General features: G+C 43.9%; 1 protein-coding gene across 9 annotated transcripts in view; it reads left to right on the forward strand.

The window, feature by feature from the left end:
• Window positions 1-22,320, forward strand: part of MTMR3 (myotubularin related protein 3) — a 158,689-nt gene that overhangs the window by 61,614 nt on the left and 74,755 nt on the right. The window contains exon 1 of one of the 9 annotated variants that reach the window (XM_062182647.1): window positions 8,895-8,925. The exons of the other annotated variants lie outside the window; for them this stretch is intronic. The gene's annotated coding sequence lies outside the window, so the exon portion shown is untranslated. Of the gene's footprint in view, window positions 1-8,894; window positions 8,926-22,320 lie in introns of those variants that run through there. 9 annotated transcript variants of the gene reach the window in all.

Raw genomic sequence — 22,320 nt, forward strand, 5'->3', positions numbered from 1 at the left:
TGCAGTGGAGGATGGCCCAAGTGCTTGGGCCCTGCACCCCATGGGAGACCAGGAGAAGCACCTGGCTCCTGCCATCGGAACAGCGCGGTGCGCCGGCCGCAGCGCGCCTACCGCGGCGGCCATTGGAGGGTGAACCAACGGCAAAAAGGAAGACCTTTCTCTCTGTCTCCCTCTACTGTCCACTCTGCCTGTCAAAAATTAAAAAAAAAAAAAATCTAATTTCAGTATTTAAATTGAATTTCCCCAGTAAAGACTTGTCATCTTCCGTATTTCAGGAACTTAGGCCATTGCTTTTAAGAAAATTTTAAATATTTTATCTGGCTTTTAACGTTGTCTTCAGAATTAATGATTTGCATTAACTTCGGTGTTGCTGGAAGTATTTTAGCTTGTATTTTGGATTTTTCTTTAGAATTCTGTGATTATATTTTTGCGTGTATGAGTTTCTTGTAGAAAAATATTGACTGTAGATGGACCTTGAGGGAATTGCCTTCGGTTGTAGGATAGACTGAGGTCAAGATTGCAATATGAATTGTTACGTTAGAGATCAAGGTATAGTTTTAAGATAAAGGTACTCTGAAATTTGTTGGCCAGTTGAATTTTTGTGACTTGACTTCATTTTGGGATGAAAGGTACTTTAACTTCTCTAATATGTCCCTTAGTTTCATAATGTCCTTAGTCCCATAGTTTGCGATGGAAGAAACTGGATTGGAAGTGGAGAAGCCAGGTCTTCAAGCAGCACCCAAATGGGATGCCGGCACTGTAGGCTGGGACTTTACCCACTGCGCCACACCACAGCGCCAGCCCCCTGATGTTCAATTTAAATACTTAGATTGTCACCAAAAAAAGAACAAATGAAACATTTTTTTTTTTTTTAACAGAAAACAATGAAGGGGCCAGTGTCTTGGCACAGCAGGTTAAACCACCCCGGTGACATAGTTTCATATTCTTCTGATGCTAGGTTGAGAAGCATTAGATAAAGAATTTAAGCAGTGAAAGCTGTGGCATAATGGGTAAAGCCGCTGCCTGTGAGAGTTACCATCCCATATGAGTGCCGGTTTGAGACCTGGCTGCTCTACTTCCCATCCAGCTCCCTGCCTTTTTTTTTTTTTTGACAGGCAGAGTGAACAGTGAGAGAGAGACAGAGAGAAAGGTCTTCCTTTGCTGTTGGTTCACCCCCAAATGGCCACTGTGGCTGGCGCACCGCGCTGATCTGAAGGCAGGAGCCAGGTGCTTCTCCTGGTCTCCCATGTGGGTGCAGGGCCCAAGCACTTGGGCCATCCTCCACTGCACTCCCTGGCCACAGCAGAGAGCTGGCCTGGAAGAGGGGCAGCTGGGACAGAACCCGGCGCCCCGACCGGGACTAGAACCCGGTGTGCTGGCGCCGCAGGTGGAGGATTAGCCTATTGAGCCGCGGCACCGGCCCCAGCTCCCTGCTAATATGCCTGGGAAAGCAGCAGAAGATGGCCCAAGTGCTTGGGCTCCTGCACCCCTGGCTTCGTATCGGCGCAGCTCCAGTCATTGCAGCTGTTTAGGGAGTGAACGATGGATGTGGAGGATCTCTTTCTGTGTCTCCTCTGCTCTCTCTGCCTTTCAAATAAGTAAATCTTAAAAAGAATAAAATCAGTAGAAACATGCAGCAGTGCTGGGATGAAAATGGGGTGAAGGATCCTGGACATACAGTGTACTTTGAAGCTGTATTACCCCAGTGATAATCTGAAATGTTTTATAATGTATCTTGAAAATCTTGATTCTTCTCAGGGGTGGAGGAAAACTCAAAATAAAATTAGGGTAATCTTGAAGTGGATCTTGGATCTGGCCACTGGGTGGCAAAGGAATAATTTTTAGAAAATAAATCTTTAAAAGATTAGGGTTAAAAAATTGTGAAGTAGTTCAGTAGTGATTGGTTTGAGTACATGGGAAAGCTTAAAAACAGCTTAAAAATAGTTCTAGATAAACTAGGAGCCAGCATAGTTCATTCGGGAAGGAGAAATGGCTAACCTCAATTTGTGTATAAGCACCAGCGTAAAGATCAGTTGACTGTTTAATTCACGGTGTCCCTGGAGTCCAGGTTTTCTTTTTGCCTTCACTTTCTACTCTTGTTCCCTTCCTTTTCTGTTTGCCTGAGTTAGGCACCAGTGGACTTCTACACAGTTGCCGTTGCTTTACCTCATATTTCTTTCTTTCCTCTCACTTCATCTTCAGGCCCCTGGAAACTTCTACAGTTCGGTAAACTGCACAGTCCAGATTCCCTTTTGGGGAAGCTTAAGTATATTTCATGACTATCATTAAAACTTTTACATACTCAGACCCTTATATTTTACCCTAGAAATTTTAGATACTCTCAGCAGTGCATGGCTACATCTGTGGAAGAGACACTTTGTATATTAAACTCATGTAAGTAATAAGTAATGAATTATTGAATGCTACCTAAAAGTACACCTTAGTCTAGAGAGAATATAAATTGAACCAAAAGGCAAGTAATCTGGAGAAAACTTCTAGGCTTCGTGTTACACAGGAGGGCTAAGTAAAGTGTCTAAAGTCAATAAAAACAAATCCAGTTTTGAATATGGACACACAGATTGCAGACGAGTACAGATACTCTGGGGAAACAAGGTGGCAGTAAAGCAACAGAAAAGGACAATTTGTTGTTAGGATTTTTCATTTCGAGCAGAATACCAGATTAGTAATAAAAATGGCATATTAACCAGCTGACAAGTTACTTTGCATTTTGATAAAGCTTTATTTGCATATTCCTGTATAAACTATGTCACAGAACATACAAGTAAGTGGTAGTTACTGCTTTAATTGGTATATTTCTGATTTAAGCTTTTTAAAAGAATGAATGTTCACTTTAGTATTAAGTAGATTTTTATTTCAGTCATTGTGTCATTGTTAACACTGAATGAACTAAAATATGGTCATCCCTAAAGTTATTACTGTGTATGAGTTACAGTATTATCAGATTTCAAAGTAGATAGACTGTACACATCAGCTTGTTTATGTGAATGAATTATTTCAATATTTAAGAAAATGTTCAGTGACTTAGTATTTATAAAATAGAATGTGGTGTTTTATTCTTTGCAGCTATAATTCTTTCCCCTGTTTGTTTGAGAGGCAGAGAGAGAGCTCTCACATCCACTGGTTTACTCCCCAAATGAGTGCAGCAGCCCTAGGCTGGGCTGAGTCAGGCTGGGGCAGATGTTGGGAACTGGAAACTCAGTTCAGATCGCCCACGTGGGTGGCAGGAGCCCAGTCACTTGAGCTACCACCGCTGCTTCCCAGGGTCTGCATTGTCAGGAAGGTGGGATCAGGAGCTGGGCGTGGTGTGAATCAGATGCTCCAGTATGGGACATAGTTGTCTTATCCAGTGTTCCAGCTACCAGGTCAAATGCCCACTGTAAAGCTGTAATCTTGATTACTTAGGTAAGTGCCTAATTTTTATTGTAAGTGTAGAGAAACTAATATGATGGTTTATATTACAAAAATTAATTCAAATGAGTATTTTCATAAAGAGAAACTATAATATGTTAAAACTTAAATTTTGTTAATTATGAAGCATCTGTTATATATTGTCTTTAACAATTTTTAGGAAAAATATCCTGTAGTTAGCTGATATAAGATAGCGAATGGAATGATTTGTAATTCAGTAACATTCTAATTCTATATTTTTTAAAGTCCTGATAGCCATTATTCATTCACATGATTTTATTAAAGTAATCAGGCTAAATCATCTGATTAGTTTTTTAGGACTCTTGGTTGCTTATTAAACAATTAAATAGATAAACTAAAGGGGAGATATGGGTATCTTCGAAGGATAGTGCAGCATCTTAGATAATAATAGAAGTTTGGAGAACTCAAGGGCTGGAAGAGAAGGCACACTGTATCAAGTATGCTAGCTTTTCCCTGTTTCTGGGCACTGGTGTGACTCTGTCTTCCTCTGGCTCCTGGCTACATGTTCCTAAGTCTCTTCTTCCTTTCAGTGTCTTTGTAACTTTTCTGAAATGCCTTTAGGCCCAAAGAAATAGTTAATAGTTTATTAAAAAGTTAGGGCTGAATACTTGAATATTTATAGTCTCAAGATTTAGTGATTTGAAAAATTAATGTACATAATTTTGAAAGATAGTGTTTTTATTTTAATATATCCCTGGATATTGTACAGATTCTCAAATGTTGGGAATTGGGTCAGATAATATCATGTTCATTTCGTGTTCTACATTGATTTTTACATGGTACTTGATCATTTTTTAAAGGTTTATTTATTTGAGAGGTAGAGTTATAGACAAAGAGGTGAGAGAGACGGAGATGTCTCCCACCTGCTGATTCATACTCCCGAAATGGCTGTGATGGCTGGAGCTGGACCGATTTGAAGCCAGGAGCTTCTTCTACTGGGTCTCCTACGTGGGTGCTGGGGCCATCTTCCATTGCTTTCTCAGGCCATCAGCCAGGAGCTGGATCAGAAGTGGAGCTGCCAGAATTTGAACTGGCACTGGTATGGGATGCTGGCATCACTTAACTTAGTACGCCACAGCACTGGCCCCAGTACTTGATTTTTTTTAAGGTTTATTTATTGATTTTTGAAAGGCAGAGTTAGGGAGAGAAAAAGAGAGAAAGACATTCCATCCCCTGATTTGCTCCCCAGATGGTTGCAATGTCTAGTGTTGGGCCAGCAGTTAGCCAGGAGCCAGGAACTTCTTCCAAACCTCCCACATAGGTGGCAGGGGCCCAAACACTTTGGCCATCTTCCTCTGCTTTTCCCAGGCCATTAGCAGGGAGCTGGCTTGGAAGTGGAGCAGCTGGGGCACAAATTGGTGCCCATATGGAATGCTGGCTTTTCAGGTGGTGGTTTTACCACTACGTCACAATACTGGCCCCTGTGGTACTTGATTTTAATCATAGCAATTGCTGAAGTCTCAACTTCTTAAAGAAATGATGTCATCGAAGGGAATGTTTTGTGAGCTAATGTTCAAACTATGAATTACCTCAGCTAGTAGTTGATGTGGTTCAGTAGGTGTCAGTTATTGTTGTTTCCTCAGGAATTTGAACCATCCTGCATCACCCCTGTGAATTTATTGAGTACCTCAGCACACAACTCAGGGACTGTGGTTCTTCCAGAGCAGGATTCTGTTTGGTTCCCTCTTGGATCACGTGATCAGAATAGGCTATAATTTGGTCATCATGCATAACTCACCCACTCGGGTGTTCTGTAGAAGGGCATACTATTCCTTTTAGAAAATGTCAGTTTATTTAACATTTACAGTTTCAAAATAAATTAATCTTATGTCCCCCCCCCTTTTTTTAAAAGATTTTATTTATTCATTTGAAAGGTAGAGTTAGAGACAGTGAGAGAGGGAGAGACAGAGAGAAAGGTCTTCCTTCCGTTGCTTCACTCCCCTAATGGCCGCAATGGCTGGAGTTGTGCCGATCTGAAGCCAGGAGCTAAGAGCTTCTTCCAAGTCTCTCACGTGAGTGCAGGGTCCCAAGCACTTGGGGCATCTTCTACTTCTTTCCCAGGCCATAGCAGAGAGCTGGATTGGAAGAACAGCTGGAACTAGAAATGGCACCCATATGGAATACCAGTGCTGCAAATGGAGGATTAACCTACTGCACCTCCTGGCTGGCCCAAAGCTTACATCTTCATCTGTTTAGCTACATATATCTAGTTATTTTATATCTATATTTGTCTAGCTAGCTATATTCTAGTAAGCCTCATCAACCACTTAATGTGGAAGAAAGTTTAACTTAACAGATTTGAAAGCATATTTGTGATTTTTTTTTTTTAATTTATTTTATTTGAAAGGCAGAGAGTAGGGAGAAGGGATATCTTCCATTCGATGGTTCACTCCCAAATGGCAGCAATGACCAGGGGTGGGCTAGGCCGAAGCCAGGAGCCAGGAGCTAGGAGATTCTTCTGGGTAACCTGCATGGGTGCAGGGGCCCAAACACTTGGGCTATCTTCCACTGCTTTCCCGGGTGCATTAGCAGGCAGCTGGGTTGGAAGTAGAACTGCCAGGACCTGATTCAGTGTCCATATGGGATGCCAGCACTGCAGACGACGGCTTAACCCACTATACCACAGCGCCTGCCGTGATATTTGTACTTTTTTTTTTGACTGGCAGAGTTAGAGAGAGAATTATAGACAATGAGAGAGAAAGAGACTGAGAGAAAGGTCTTCCTTCTGTTGGTTTACTCCCCTAGTGGCCGCTACAGCCAGCACTGTGCCAATCCGAAGCCAGGAGCCGGGTGCTTCCTCCCGGTCTCCCATGCGAGTGCAGGGACCCAAGCAGTTGGGCCATCCTCTACTGCACTCCCGGGCCACAGCAGAGAGCTGGACTGGAAGAGGAGCAACCGGAACTAGTACCCAGCACCCCAACCGGGACTAGAACCCGGGGTGCCGGAGGATTAGCCAATTAAGCCACGGCGCCGGCCGGTATTTATACTTTTAAAGCTATCTGGAGGGGACCAGCGCTGTGGCATAATGGGAGAAGCCACTGGCTGTAGTGCCGGCATCCTATGTGGGCACCAGTTCAAGTCCTGGCTGCTCCCCTTCTGATCCAGCTCTGCTATGGCCTGGGAAAGCAGTGGAAGATAGCCCAAGTCTCAAGTGGGAGGCCTGGAGGAAGCTCCTGGCTCCTGGCTTGGGTTGGGTGCAGCTGCCGTTGTGGCCATCTGGGGAGTGAACCAGTGGTTAGAATTCTCTCTCTGCCTCTGCCTCTCTGTAACTCTGCCTCTCAAATAATCTTAAAAATATATATATATAATAAAGATTGTTTCATTTTTTTTTTTTTTTACTTGAAAGTCAGAATGAGAGAGAGAGAGAAATCTTACATTCACTGGTTTACTCCCCAAGTGGCCATAATGGCCAGGCTGAAGCCAGGAGCCAGGACCTTCATCTGCACTTTGCTGCCAGGGGCCCAAGCACATGGGCCATCATCCGCTGCTTTCCCAGGCACATTAGCAGGGAGCTGGGTTGGAAGTGCAGCAGCTGGGACTTGAACTGGCACTTATGGGATGCCAGCATCGCATGCGGCAGGTTTACCAGCTATACTACAGCGCCAGCCCCCAGTGTACGAGATGGCTTGTTTTGTAATTTTTCTACTTTCTCATGATATGAAATCAGTATCCAATAGAAACTGTACTTTGAGGGGTGCTGAAGCGCCAGCATCCCATGTGGGTGCTGATTCGAGTCCCAGCTGCTCCACTTCCCATCCAGCTCTCTGCTATGGCCTAGGAAAGCAATAGAAGATGACCCAAGTCCTTGGGTCCCTGCACCTGCGTGGGAGACCTGGAAGAAGCTCCTGGCTCCTGGCTTCGGATCAGTACATCTCCAGCTGTTGCGACCAGTTGGGGAGTGAACCATCGGATGGAAGACCTCTCTCTCTTTCTCTCTGCCTCCCCTCTCTCTGTGTAACTTTGACTTTCAAAAAATCTTAGAAAAAAAAGAAAGAAAGAAACTGTACTTTGAAGTTTGATCTTTTCCCAGGCTAGTGAGTGTCATGAGTACTGAACAGCGGTCTGATCTGCTTAGTGATTAGGAAGGGAACCAACCAATATGCTAGCAGGGATTGGGAATATCCCCCAGACTGTATAAAACCTGTGAAATCATTTGGTCTGGCCCTGGCAAGGCAGCCACAGACAGGGCTTTAAGTTCACTAAATCTATAAGGGGCCAATTTTTAAATTGATACTTTTGCATGGCCTGTGAGTGATGCTATAAATGCCCAAATGGCCCTTGGCAGAAAAAGTTATCCACCCCTGTATGGTGTAATGTGTTGCTAAATTGTGATATTTGTCAGGTTAGATGCACTAAATGCATTTCAGTTTAGGATATTTTGAAATTACAATGGATTTATTGATAAAGAACTTCATCATAAGTCAAGGAGCATTTGTAGTTTCAATATAGTGACAGGCATATAGGGAAGTGCTTACCAAAAGAAACTGTTAATAATATAGACATTTAAAAAATATTTGAAAGGCAGAGTTAGAGAGATAGAGGTCTTCCATCCATTTTTCACCCCTCAAATCACCGTAAGGGTGGAACTGGGCTAGGCCAAAGCCAGGAGCTTCATTTGGGTCTCCCACTTAGGTTGCAGGGGCCCAAGCAATCAGGCCATCCTCCACTGCCATATGGGCACTGGATTAGGTCCTGACTGTTCTACTTCCAACCCAGCTCCCTGCTAATGTGCCTGGGAAAGCAGTGGAAGATGGCCCAAGTGTTTGGGCCCCTGCACCCATGCCTGAGACACTAGCATCCATATAGGTGCCAGAGAAAAGGTAGTCAGGGTATAGCAAATAGCATAAACAATGGTAAGGAATTTGGAATGAACATAGAATGTCCTAGAGGGGAAGAGAAGATTTTCGTTTGAGTGAGGCCTTGTTGAGCCGTAAAGGTCTGTGTTTTGGAAAGAACTCATTTTGTACATCATGGCAAATATTACTATAGTTTTATAGTAGCTCAAGAGTTAACTAAGAACATATAGAGAGTGATGGTTAACATTAGCTTGGCTTATTCATATGAGTGATTTCTTCTTACTTGGGCTGAAATGCCTATGACTGAAGTTTTGCTACAGCAAATGAATTATTTTGGGCTTTCAAATTTATAATGAATAATGGAAACTTAGAAATCTTCATGATGGTTTATTCTGTGTGAAGAAAGACAGATAGTCATGTTGAATTTAAGGTGAGAACTGGAACATAAATGAACAAGAGAGTGCTTGAAAAATGTATTGAGTGGGTAGGTAATAGGCCATAGTTAATTTCTCTTATTCATTTAAATTACTTTTATTTTTCTGATAGTTAACATGCACCTCTTTATTAGAATTAGTCTTCATTGATTATTGATTTGAAAATGTCAACACAATGAGTATGTTCTAATATTATCTCCATTTTATAGATGAGGAAGCTGAATGAACTTCCTAAAGTGAGACAAGTAAGTTTTGGAGCCAAAATTCTTATCCAAAACTGTTTACTTTCAGAGTTTGTTTCTCTCTATTGAGTTATATTTAAGTGATTCTCATGTTTAACAGATAGTGCTAGACCTTGGGTTCAAAAATTGAATAAGAAAATGATTTATCTAGAAAGTAATAATCTATCTAGTTAGGTAAAATTGTGAGTAGTTTTACTGACATGCAGTTAAGTGTTACAGATTTAAAGTGCTATATTGAAATTGCCCAGTGAGCTCCCCAGGGAAACTTTCATGATAAAAGCAATGCTTTCAAGCTAGGAATAGAAGGATATATAGGGTCTGTCCAAATGGATGAAGTGGGATGAGTAATTAGGCAAAGTAATAGCAGTGACAAAAGTACATGGATGAACATTTTAAAAGCAGCCCAAACTTGTTTAGTTGGGGTACGTATGTCATAGAGCATCTTTTTTTTTTTTTTTTTAAGATTGATTGATTGATTTGAAAGGCAGAGTTACAGAGAGACAGAGGTAGAGGCAGAAGCGGGGTGGGGGGATAGAGGTAGAGGTAGAGAGAGGTCTTCCATCCGCTCGTTCACTCCCCAGATGGCTGAAATGGCTGGAGCTGCCCCGAATCCGAAGCCAGGAGCTTCTTCCAGGTCTCCCATGTGGGTGCAAGGGCCCAAGGACTTGAGCCGCCTTTTACCTCTTTTCCCAGGCCATAACAGAGAGCAGGATCGGAAGTGGAGCAGCCAGGTCTTGAACCGGTGCCCATATGGTATGCCTGCCCTGCAGGCGGCGGCTTTACCTGCTATACGACAGTGCTGGCCCCTAGAGCATATTTTTGAGCATTAGACATTTTAGGGAAACTTCTTTGAAAGGGATATGTCAGATGATGTTAAAGGAAGAATTGACCATAATCAATTTTGTTGTAAGACTAATGTGGTTATTTTATTTTTTAGTTAATTAAGGTCTAATTAAATTTAATTCAACAAATGTTTGAGACTCAATTTGCTAGATTAAGTGCTGCTGGTGACAAGGAATTGGAAGATGGAAATTGGGCATTTCAAAGAAAGCAGTGGAAATTGGTGTCAGTTTTTGTTACTGGAGATAGTCAGATGTTTCTAGCTTGGAAGATGTAGAATGATTGTGACTCCAATGGAGCGTCAAGGGGCTGTGGCCAGGAAGGAGACATGATGGGTTCTGTATAGGATATAGAGGTGGAGGTGCTTAGTTGACAGCTCGTGGAGTTCTGGTGCCCTCTGGTCCTGTGCAAGGAGTAGCGGTCAAGGTTGGGAAAGAGGTGGAGAGTTGTTGGTGATAGCAGAAACCTGGAGAGAAGCTTATCATGTGTATGTGGGTAAGCCTGAAGCTGCTTGCATGTAGCCCTAGGTCAACCTGTTCATGAGTGATTTCAGACTAATAATGGATTGAAAAAATAAGTCTTTTGAAGAAAAATAAAGGAATAAAGCATCCTGAGGAAATGACGGTAATGTAGGAATCTCTTTATAATTTATAGTAGCATATAGAGCAGTGCCATCCAAATCAATAGCTATATCAGCTGCATGATTTTTTTTTGCAGTGTCCGTATACCAAATAGGAATTTGTCTTAAGGGGCTGGCACTGTGGTGTAGTAGTTTAAGCCTCCGCCTGTGGCACCAGCATCCCGTATGGGCTCCAGTTCTAGACTGCTGCTCCACTTCCAGTCCAGCTCCCTGCTGGTGGCCTGGGAGAGCATGGAGGATGGCTCAAGTGCTTGGGCCCCCGTACCCATATGGGAGACCCGGAAGAGGCTCCTGGCTTCAGATCGGCCCGGCTCTGGCTGTTGTGCCCATTTGGGATGGAAGGCCTCTCTCTCTGTAACTGGCTCTCAAATAAATAAATCTTAAAAAAAGGAATTTGTCTTCAGAACAATGGCATTTTATAGGTTATTTGGCAAGGTTTCTTCTTGGTGTGCAAAAAATTGTTTTATTTGAAAGGTCGCATGACAGGGAAGGAAGGAGAGGAGGGGAGGGTAGAAGGGAAGAGGTGGGAGAGAGAGATATCTTAAATCTGCTCCTCAAGTGTCCAAAACAGCTAATGCTAGGCCAGGCCAAAGCTGTTCGCCAGGAACTTTATCTGGATCTCCTGTGTGGGTGGTAGGAGCCCAAGTCCTTAGGTCATCATCTGTTGCCTCTCAGGTGCATTAGTTGGAAGCTGAATCTGAAGTGTGAAGCAGCTGGGACTCAAACCATCTTATGTTGGATGTGGATGTCCCAAGTGATGACTTAACATGCTGTGCCACAATGTCCTGTGCCTTCAGTTAAGTGGTATCTCAGAGTTAGTAAAATGTAGAATTTTTTCCCAGTGTTCATTAGGCTAAATATGTAGTCTTGTTGCTTTTAAAAGGCATTTGTCGGTTTTTTTTTTTATTTTTTGGATTTATTTATTTACTTGAAAGTCAGAGTTATACACACACACACACACACACACAGAGGTCTTCCATTCACTGGTTTACTCCCCAGTTGGCTGCAATGGCTGGGGCTGTGCCAATCTGAAGCCAGTAGCCAGGAGCTTCCTCCTGATCTCCCATGTGGGTGCAAGGGCCCAAGGACTTGGACCATCTTCTGCTTTCCCAGGCCATAGCAGAGAGCTGGATAGGAAGAGGAGCACCTGGGTCTCGAACCGGAGCCCATATGGGATGCCAGCACTGCAGGCAGCAGCCTTACCCGCTATGCCACAGTGCCGGCCCCCATTTGTCGTTTTTATCATGAGCAGGCTTACAATTTCTGCCTTATGATGGGTTTTGTCCCCACTCTTTGATTGTTTGATCCCTGAATTGTGCTTAAAAGACTCCACTTCCACTAGTTTCTCAGGTCTGCCCCTCTTGGAACCTCTCTCCTGGCTGCTGCAGCAGGAGGTTTCTGACTTAAATAAATCTTGCTTTGTGCGCACCAGCATTTGTCTATGTTCTATGTAGGTCATCTCAGATATTACCAGTGGTGTATATAATACAAAGAAATACTGGTAATAGAGTACCCCCATTGCAACAATAACTATATACTGTATAATATAGGATATACGTTAGATTTAAGGAACTGTTGAAGGTGAATCACTAGAGAAGTGTTAAGTTCTTCCTAAAATTTCCTGTTTCCTTGCATTTTAGTATTTTGTGTATGTATAAATAGAGGTCTCCAAATTTATAGAAAATGTGTATTGTAAAGAAACTATGCGGCCAGCGCTGCGGCTCAATAGGCTAATCCTCCACCTGCAGCACTGGCACACTGGGTTCTAGTCCTGGTCGGGGCGCTGGATTCTGTCCTGGTTGCCCCTCTTCCAGGCCAGTTCTCTGCTGTGGCCTGGGAGTGCAGTGGAGGATCGCCCAAGTGCTTGGGCCCTGCATCCCATGGGAGACCAGGAGAAGCACCTGGCTCCTGCCTTCGGATCAGCGAGGTGCGCCAGCCGCAGCGGCCATTGGAGGGTCAACCAATGGGAAAAAAAGGAAGACCTTTCTCTCTGTCTCTCTCTCTCACTGTTCACTCTGCCTGTCAAAAAATTTTTAAAGAAAAGGAAACTATGCATAGATTTCAAAATTTTTGCACCAAAGTACACTTCTCAAAAAATTTATTTTCATTTTATTTGAAAGGCAGAGAGACAGAAAAATCTTCCATTTGGTGGTTGATTGCCTAATGCCTGCAACAGCTGAGGCTGGCCCAGGCCAAAGCCAGGGGATAGGAACTTGATTCAGTTTTCTTATGTGGGTGGCAGGGACCCATGTGCTTGAGCTGGAATTGGAAGCAGAGCCAAGACTGGAGCCCAGGTGCTCAGATAGGAATGTACATGTACCAAGCAGCATCTCTTATTTTCGTCTTTAAAAGATTTATTTATTTGTTTGGAAGTCAGAGTTTGAGAGAGAGGGAGAGAGAGATTTTCCTAGATGGCCGGAATGGCCAGGACTGGGCCAGGTTGAAGCTAGGAACCAAGAGCTTCTAGGTCTCCCACATGGGTAGCTGGGGCCCAAGCACTTGGGTCATCTTCCACTGCTTTTCTCAGGCCATAGTAGGGAGCTGAATCAGAAATGGAGCAGCTAGGACAGAAACGATTGAGCATATGGGATGCTGGTGCTGCAGGCAGCATTGCAAGCGGTGGCAGTACCCACTGCACCACAGGCCACACCCCCCCAGCAGCATCTTGACTGCTGCGCCAAACACCCACCCTAAATTTTCTTTAAATCCAATTTCCATGAGCTTTTTGAAGCTCATTTGTATGTATATTGACTAAAAACTTAACTATTATAGAATGTGTTTAATTATAGGTCTGATGTTTATCAGAGGGCTTGTGTAAACACATTATTCCTTCTCTTTCAGACATTAGCTCCTTTGACAAACTTTTTATTTTTAAAAATGCAAGAAACCTAGGTGGTCCAGATTGACCTTGGAAGAGTGATATTTTACTAATAGTTTTTGTTCATGTGTTTATTGGAAACTTGAGGATTCCAGTTACTTGTCTGTATGTATTTTTTTTCCTTTACCTGAATTGAATATTAAATTTTTTGTTGTATAAACTGTATGTTTAGATTACTGCATAATGTATTTTAAGTAAGTTTTTTTTTTTTTTTTTTTTGACAGGCAGAGTTAGACAGAGAGAGAGAGAGAGAGAGAGAGAAAGGTCTTCCTTCCGTTGGTTCACCCTGCAAATGGCTGCTGCGGCCAGCGGGCTGCACTGATCTGAAGCCAGGAGCCAGGTGCTTCCTCCTGGTCTCCCATGTGGGTGCAGGGCCCAAGCACTTGGGCCATCTTGAGTAAGTGCTTATTAGGCTGTGTATTTGAGAACTTTTTTTTTAAAGAGGATATTTAATAATGTTAAAATATATTTGTATAAATATAATAATTCAGCTAGCGTACTTTTTAGAATTTTTTTTGTTTCTGATTAATGATAGCCTAAGAAGATGTTTAAATCCAAAGTTTGGTTTTTGTCTTCATTGTGAACCCAGGGTTGTCTGAAATTTTCTGAGTTGATTTAATTGTAGTTATTTGAAAGTATAATAGGAATTCCTTTTATTTAGCAACTTGCATATTAGCCGTTATTTAATTTAGTACTTTACCTTTTCTTAAATGTGTTGACAAATTCTACCTTGACTTTAGCTGAAAAGTCCCTTTTATGTCTGTCTGTATTTGGATGGCAGTCACATGTGTCTCTGTTTAGATGAGATAAGTATTACTAGTTTAAAAGGGTGGGACTTTTTCTGGGAATATGTTGAAGAAGGTGTTCAGGTCAAGATTATTTCTGGTCTTTTCGCCATTTTATAACCTAAGGTAAACTGCTTTGAAAGAGTAGGGTGTTTGAGCCTACCATGTAAATAGAGCCCACATTGTGATGTGTGGTTATTGGCCGTTATTTGAGTTTTTGTTGGCTTATTTTCAGAAATATGAGTAGTCCCCTACTTAATTGACAGAATATAAATTTCAGCTAGGCTAGAAGAGTGGGTTCTTTTCATTTCATACAGTCTCTGCCAGTTGAATTTTTATCTTTCTTCCCTGTACTTTTTAAAAAAGGTTTCATTTGAGAGATGGGGAGTGAGAGGTGGATTGTTGTGGGGCGGGGTGTCTAGAGAGTGATGTCCCGTCCCCTGATTCACTCTCCAGATGCCCACAACAGCCAGAATTGGGCCAGGCTGGAGGCGCCAGCCCTGGAATTCTGTCATCTCTCTGTGGGTGACTTGGCCACTGTCTGCTGCCTCCCAGGCATACATATTGGCAGGAAGCTTGGGGTAGCCAGGACTTGAACCAGGCACTCTTGACTTGGAATGTGAGTGTCCCAAGTGGTGGCTTAACCTGCTGTGCCACAGTGCCCCGATGCACCTCTTGACTAGCTGGAGTTTCGGCTGTGACAGCAGTTGATAATTAAAATGTTTTTTTTTTTTTTTCATTGTTATACTTAAAGGATGGATCTGTATTTCCATCCATTCTGATCCTTGTCCAGTTTGATGCCTGTTAACTGTAAAACTGGATAGAAGGCCCTAGAACTTTTAAGACTATTTTCAGAAAGGGAGAGGGGACTTCAGGTTTTTCAAGTGAGAAAATATACTGGAAACTAAAAATTGTGTGAATTTATCATGTATATGTTTGAAATATGTATGCTTTGTGGAATAGCTCAATTGAGCTAATGCATTTCTGTACATACCTATCATTTGTACTAAGAACACTTAAAATCAAATCTGCTTTCTTAGCAGTTATCAATGTACAATACATTGCTATTAACTAGGAAAAAGAAAGGAAGAGGAACATTAAAATTCCTAATAAAATGTTCATATACTGGAAGCAATATGTAGATTGGTAGGTTTGGGATATTATTTTTTCAGTTTACATCCAAATTTTTCCTAGAATTGATTTTTAATATCTCAAATACCATAGGAAAATAAGAAAAACATTCTCATTTTTATGTGGGCATACTCTTAAGTACCTAGGGCAAGCTGACCTTCAAATTAAGTTGCATTTAATTCTGGAATAGAGAAGGAAATTCTTAGGCAGCTTTGAGGGTATTGGGGTGGTGTAAAAAGAGTGGCATTTGGAAATTCTGTTTTTGTTACTTTAGAGCAGGATTCAGAAGCAAAAGCACATTATAATAAGCAGTATAAATTTGTCAGGTTTCACAGTGATATTGGCTATTTTCTTAAGATTTATTTGAAAGGTAGAGTTTTACACGCGCACACACACACAGATCGAGAGAGAGGGAGAGAGAGCTCGAGGGGGAGAGAGCGTGAGAGGGGGAGAGAGCGTGAGAGGGAGAGATGGAGAGGGAGGGAGAGATGGAGAGGGAGGGAGAGATGGAGAGGGAGGGAGAGATGGAGGGAGATGGAGAGAGCGGTCGAGATGGAGGGAGATGGAGGGAGCGGTCGAGATGGAGATGGAGGGAGATGGAGGGAGCGGTCGAGATGGAGGGAGATGGAGAGAGCGGTCGAGATGGAGGGAGATGGAGGGAGAGTGATCGAGATGGAGAGAGCTGGAGAGATCAAGAGATCTTCAATCTGCTGGTTCACTCCCCAAATGCTGCAAGGACTGGGGCTGGGCCAGGCTGAAGCCAGGAGCTTCATCAGGCTCTCCCACTTGGGTGCAGGGCCCCAAGCACTTGGGCCATCTTCCACTGCTTTCTCAGGCACATCAGCAGGGAGCTGGATTGGAAGCAGAGCAGCTAGGTCTCTAACCAGCGCCTATATGGGATGCTGATGTCACAGGTGGCAGCTTTACTTGCTAACCACAATGCTGTCCCCACTGGCATGTTTTATCATAAAATCTTCTTAGTGTTTTAGTTGCCTTTTAAAAAATTAACAGTTTTGGTGTTCATTACCTATCTCATTGATTAGTTTCTTTTCTCTTGAGTACAACTCTATTTGTAAAACTCTTTGTCTTCATAGGGGTTGTTTGGTAGGATGCAAGAGGGAAAGAATCTGTGGTTTAATGTTATTTAAGATTTATGGGGGGCCGGTGCCGTGACGCAGTAGGTTAATCCTCCACCTGAAGCGCCAGCATCCCATATGGGCGCCAGTTCTAGTCCCAGCTGCTCCTCTTCTGATCCAGCTCTCTGTTATGGCCTGGGAAAGGAGTAGAAGATGGCCCAAGTGGTTGGGCCCCTGCACCTGCCTGGGAGACCCAGAAGAAGCTCCTGGCTCCTGGCTTCGGGTCGGCACAGCTCCTGCTGTTGCAGCCATTTGGGGAGAGAACCATCAGATGGACGATCGATCTTTCTCTCTCTCTTCCTCTCACTGCCTATAACTCTACCTCTCAAATAAATAAATAAATTTTTTTTAAGATTTATTTATTTGAAAGTTATAGAGAGAGGTGGAGACAGAGAGAGACAGACAGTGATCCGCTGGTTCACTGCCCAGATGGCAGCAACGGCTGGAGCTGTGCTGATCTGAAGCCAGGAGCCAGGAGTTTCTTCCGGGTCTCCCACGCGGGTGCAGGGGCCCAAGGACTTGGGCCATCTTCTACTGCTTTCCCAGGCCATAGCAGAGAGCTGGATGGGAAGAGGAGCAGCTGGGACCAGAACTGGTGCCCATATGGGATGTCGGCACTTCAGGCCAGGGTTTTAACCCACTGCGCCACAAGCGCCACAAGCTCTGGCCATTGTGGCCAGTTGAGTGAACCAGTGGATAGAAGATCTCTCTCTCTCTCTCTCTCTCTGTAACACTTTCAAATAAATAAATCTTTAAAAAAAGTTGGAGTGAATGTATAGAAGTGATTTTATATTTTTTGTTTTTGTTTAAATTTTAACTCCCAAGTGTAAGGGGAAACAGGCAGTATTTGTCTTTCTGTGTTAGGTTTATTTCACTCAACATTTTGTCATCCAGTTGCGTCCATTTTGCTACAAATTATAGAATTGTATTTTTAGAAGTGATTCTTTTATTTTTTTAAAAATTTATTTATTATTATTATTATTATTTTTTTTTTTTGACAGGCAGAGTGGATAGTGAGAGAGAGAGACAGAGAGAAATGTCTTCCTTTTTGCCGTTGGTTCACTCTCCAATGGCCACTGTGGCCGGCGCATCGCGCTGATCCGAAGCCAGGAGCCAGGTGCTTCTCCTGGTCTCCCATGGACTCCCAAGGTCTCCCAAGGACTTGGGCCATCCTCCACTGCCTTCCTGGGCCATAGCAGAGAGTTGGCCTGGAAGAGGGGCAACCGGGATAGAATCCGGCGCCCCGACCGGGACTAGAACCCAGTGTGTCGGCGCCGCAAGGCGGAGGATTAGCCTGTTAAGCCACGGCGCCGGCCATTATTATTATTATTTTTTGACAGGCAGAGTGGACAGTGAGAGAGAGAGAGAAAGGTCTTCCTTTTGCCGTTGGTTCACCCTCTAATGGCTGCCGCGGTAGGCGCGCTGCGGCCGGCGCACCGCGCTGATCCGATGGCAGGAGCCAGGTGCTTCTCCTGGTCTCCCATGGGGTGCAGGGCCCAAGCACTTGGGCCATCCTCCACTGCACTCCCTGGCCACAGCACAGAGCTGGCCTGGAAGAGGGGCAACTGGGACAGGATCGGTGCCCCGACCGGGACTAGAACCTGGTGTGCCGGCGCCGCAAGGCGGAGGATTAGCCTAGTGAGCCGCGGCGCCGGCCAAAATTTATTTATTATTTGAAAGGCAGAGTTACAGAGAGGAAGAGAGGAAGAGGGGAAAGGGAAGAGGAAGAGGGGAGAGATCTTCCATCTGCTGGCTCATTCCCCAAATGGCCACAATGGCTAAAGCTGGGCTGATATGAAGCCAGGAGCCTAGAGCTTCTTCCAGGTCTCCCATGCAGGGGCCCAACAATTTGGGCCATCCTCCACTGCATTCCTAGACCATAGAGAGCTGGATCGGAAGTGGAGCAGCCAGGACTCAAATTGGCTTTACCTGCTACACCACAGCGCCGGCCCCATGAAGTGATTTTCAGAAGCAAGTAGTAGGGGCTGGCGCCGTGGCACAGCAGGTTAAAGCGCTCTCCTGAGGCACCAGCATCCCATATGGTCACTGGTTCTAGTCCCGACTTCTTTTCTTCCAATCCATCTCTAAGCTATGGCCTGGGATAGCGGTAGAAGATGGTCCAAGTCCTTGGGCACCTGCACCCACATGGGAGACCTAAAGGAAGCTCCTGGCTTTGGACTGGCGCAGCTCCAGCCGTTGTGGCCATCTGGGAAGTGAACCAGCGGATGGAAGACCTCTCTCTCTGTCTCTACTTCTTTCTGTAACTGTGTCTTTCAGATAAGTAAAATAAATCTTTAAAAAAAAGCAAGTAGTAAATGTAGTTAAAAAAAAAAATCTTGGATATCTTAAAACTTTAGAATTTTTGTTCTTTTGGCAGATTGTGGTCTTTGGTTTTAATCTTTTCTGGAGGTAAAGATGTCTTGTAGGTTTGATGTCCCCTCCCTCCCATGCAATAATTAAGTTTGAAAGGAAATGTTGGTAGAGTAAGTGATTTCAAAGAATATCAATCACATGTGTTAAAGTTGGTTTGATTACAACTAGTCTTTTCTGAGAGACAGGGTCAGGGCTTTCTCTTATCTGTTTCTTTGAAATGTGAGCAGTAGTAAGGTACTTGTGAAGTGCAGTCTAATCTTAATGTGTAAAAATGCTGGAGAGCTATTACTTCACATTTGGCTTCTCACAATTTTGAGTCCCCATTTGGAAAAGCAGCTGTAGACAGTTCAGTTACTGAATTAAGACAGAGGCGCTTATGCATTGATCACTGTTTCCTCTTTCTTTTGAGGAGTGTAGTATGAACCTCTTCCACTTTAAAACAGATCAGTTTATGTAAATAATGAGCCACATACTCTGGTTCTGTAACTAATGTAGTTACACAATTATACAAGATTGGTCTTCTCATTTTCTACTGAAATAGAACATGTACTTGCATGTGAACATGAAGTGTTGCTGGTTCCAGAGGGTTTTTTTTTTTTTTTTTCAAACTAGTAAAGGTTCTTTGGTGCAGAATGTGGTTATAACATGGAGTCCAGCTGTTTCTGATAACTTACTGGAATTTTGTTTTTTCAAGGAGAGAGTGGTTGTTTTTGTTTAGGAAATGATAATATTTTAACTGCTTATCTGTGCCTCACAGCTGGCAGAGAAACACAGTACATTGGTCATGGAGTTGTATTTGGAACCCTGAAAACTTCTAGACTTTAATGTTTGCAGAGGTAGAAAGATAGGTAGCTTCTGGGTTTAGTTTGCTTTTTAAAAAATTGATTTTATTTGAAAGCCAGAGTGGGGAGGGGGTAGGGGGAGAGAGAGAGTGCACATGTGCGGTCGCACACTTCCATCTGTAGGTTCATTCCCCAAATGGCTGTAACAATAGGGGCTGAGCCAGGCTGAAGCCAGGAACTTTTGCCAGGTCCCTTTTGTGGGTACGGGGGCTTAAGCACTTGCACCGTCTTCCACTGCTTTCCTAGGCACATTAGCAGGGAGCTGGATTGGAACTGGCACTAGTGCCCATAGGGGATGCCTGCATAACAGACAGCAGCTTCCCCTTTACGCCGCAGTGCCAGTCCTCTTGTTTATTATATTATTTTTTAAAATTATATAGCTTTGAGAATATCACCGGCTGGGGCACCAACTCAGTTTTACATTTGCTGTTTGTTTTATATTTTTCAAAGCATGGTTCTAAACAGGGGGAAAAATCAAAACGAGCATTCAGGCAGGAGAGGCTATCACACTAGAATGGCAGCTGCATAAGGGCAGGAACTTTTTGTTCATTGCTACATCCCTAGTGCCTAGAATGGTACCTACCACTCAAAAATATGTGTTGAATGAATGAAAACCTCCATTACTTTTCTTTTTTTTTTTTTAAAGATTTATTGGAGGCCAGCGCTGTGGCTCACTTGGTTAATCCTCCGCCTGCTGCGCCGGCATCCCATATGGGCGCCAATTCTAGTCCCGGCTGCTCCTCTTCTGATCTAGCTCTCTGCTGTGGCCTGAGAAGGCAGTGAAGGATGGCCCAAGTGTTTGGGCCCCTGCACCCGCATGGAGGCTGGGAGGAAGCACCTGGCTCCTGGCTTAGGATTGGTGTAGCTCGGGCCGTGGTGGCCATTTGGTGGGGTGAACCAATGGAAGGAAGACCTTTCTCTCTGTCTGTCTCTCTCTCACTGTCTATAACTCTACCTGTCAAATAAAAAAAAAGTGCATTAAATTTATTTGAGAGGCAGAGTTACAGAGACAGGGGAGGAGAGAAAGAGAAAGAGGTCTTCCATCTGCTGGTTCACTCCTCAGATGGCTGGAAAGGCCAGAGCTGGACCAGGACAAAGCCAGGAGCCAGGAGCTTCCTCCAAGTCTCCCACATGGGTGCAGGGGCCCAAGCACCTGAGTCATCCTCCACTGCTTTCCCAGCACATTAGCAGGGAGCTGGATTGGAAGTGGAGCAGCCGGGACTGGAACTGATGCCTAAGTGGGATGCTGATGCCACAGGCGGAGGCTTAGTCTGGTATGCCTCAGTGCTGGCCCTGACCTCCTCCACTTCCATCACAGGAGGTGAATGCAGTCATGTTTTTGAATTCTCTACTTCAGTTTTCATTTTATACCATCTGGCTTTAGCAAAGGGTTTTGGAAAAGTTGAGGTGTAGGAAGTAAGACTAAGTCAAAGTCGTTTTATTCAGGTAATAAACACTTGGTTTTTTGAGTAATGCTGTGATTAAATCTCTCCCTGCCCAACATGCTACAGAATCTTAGTTTCAGATACCTGAAAAGTTAATAGACCTAAAAGCAGGAAAACAAACACCCAAAGTAGTGACAGTTGCAAAACTACTGCTTAAAATTCAACACCTTGGTATTTTTACCTCCTCACTCAAGTTGTGCTTTGTGAATGTTTCTTACTGTTCAATGTGGGTGCAAGAAAATCTGTTTATTTCGCATCTTTTATTCATTTTTTTTTTTTAAAGAAAGATTTGTTTTACTTACTAGAGCAGCGGAGAGAGAGAAATCTTGCATCTGCTGGTTCACTCCTCAAATGTCTGATGGCTGAGGCTGGGTCAAACAGAAACCAGGAGCCTGCAACTCCTTGGGTCTCCTATGTGGGTTACGGGGGCCATCTTCTGCTTTCCCAGGCACACTCGCAGGGAGCTCGTATGGAATGTGGGGTCTGCAGCTTAACCCACTGCACCACAAAGCTGGCCCCCAGGGTTGTCTTAAAATTTTGTTTAATTTTGTAAAAAATTTTTTAAATTTTTATTTATTTATTTATTTATTGACAGGCAGAGTGGACAGTAGAGGGAGACAGAGAGAAAGGTCTTCCTTTTGCCGTTGGTTCACCCTCTAATGGCTGCCGCGGTAGGCGCGCTGCGGCCGGCGCACCGTGTTGATCCGATGGTAGGAGCCAGGTGCTTCTCCTGGTCTCCCATGGGGTGCAGGGCCCAAGCACTTGGGCCATCCTCCACTGCACTCCCTAGCCACAGCAGAGAGCTGGCCTGGAAGAGGGGCAACTGGGACAGGATCGGTGCCCCGACCGGGACTAGAACCCGGTGTGCCGGCGCCGCAAGGCGGAGGATTAGCCTAGTGAGCCGGCCTTGTCTTAAAATTTTGAACTCTGAATTATTCAGCATTTGAAAAGTGAGAGTTCAGTGTAAAAAGTATTCCTTTGTTCTTTTGAACTTGAAATGGACCTCAGCCAGAAAAGTGCCACTCCCAGTCCCTTGCCCTCACTACTTTAGAGTCTGGCCTGTGTCTTAGTTTGTGGGCCTCTTTGACTCAACCTGATTAGTTTTTTATCTGAAGGTTTTATATGAATGGTCCAAATCAGTGTGCTTTGTTGTCCTTGTTGAAGCTGACGTGGTATGCAGGGTGCATATGATTACATTAACTGTCTTGGGTAGGTGCTGAATGTCCAGTCTTTCTTGACTTGCTGGCAGTGTTTTACAATGAGACCTGTATTTCTATCTGACCCAGTGTTCGATTGTAGCTGCTGGGAAGATGAGTTGTTGCTGATAC

This window comes from Lepus europaeus, chromosome 23 (assembly GCF_033115175.1).
Source record: "Lepus europaeus isolate LE1 chromosome 23, mLepTim1.pri, whole genome shotgun sequence".
In the NCBI taxonomy this organism is placed as follows: domain Eukaryota; kingdom Metazoa; phylum Chordata; class Mammalia; order Lagomorpha; family Leporidae; genus Lepus; species Lepus europaeus.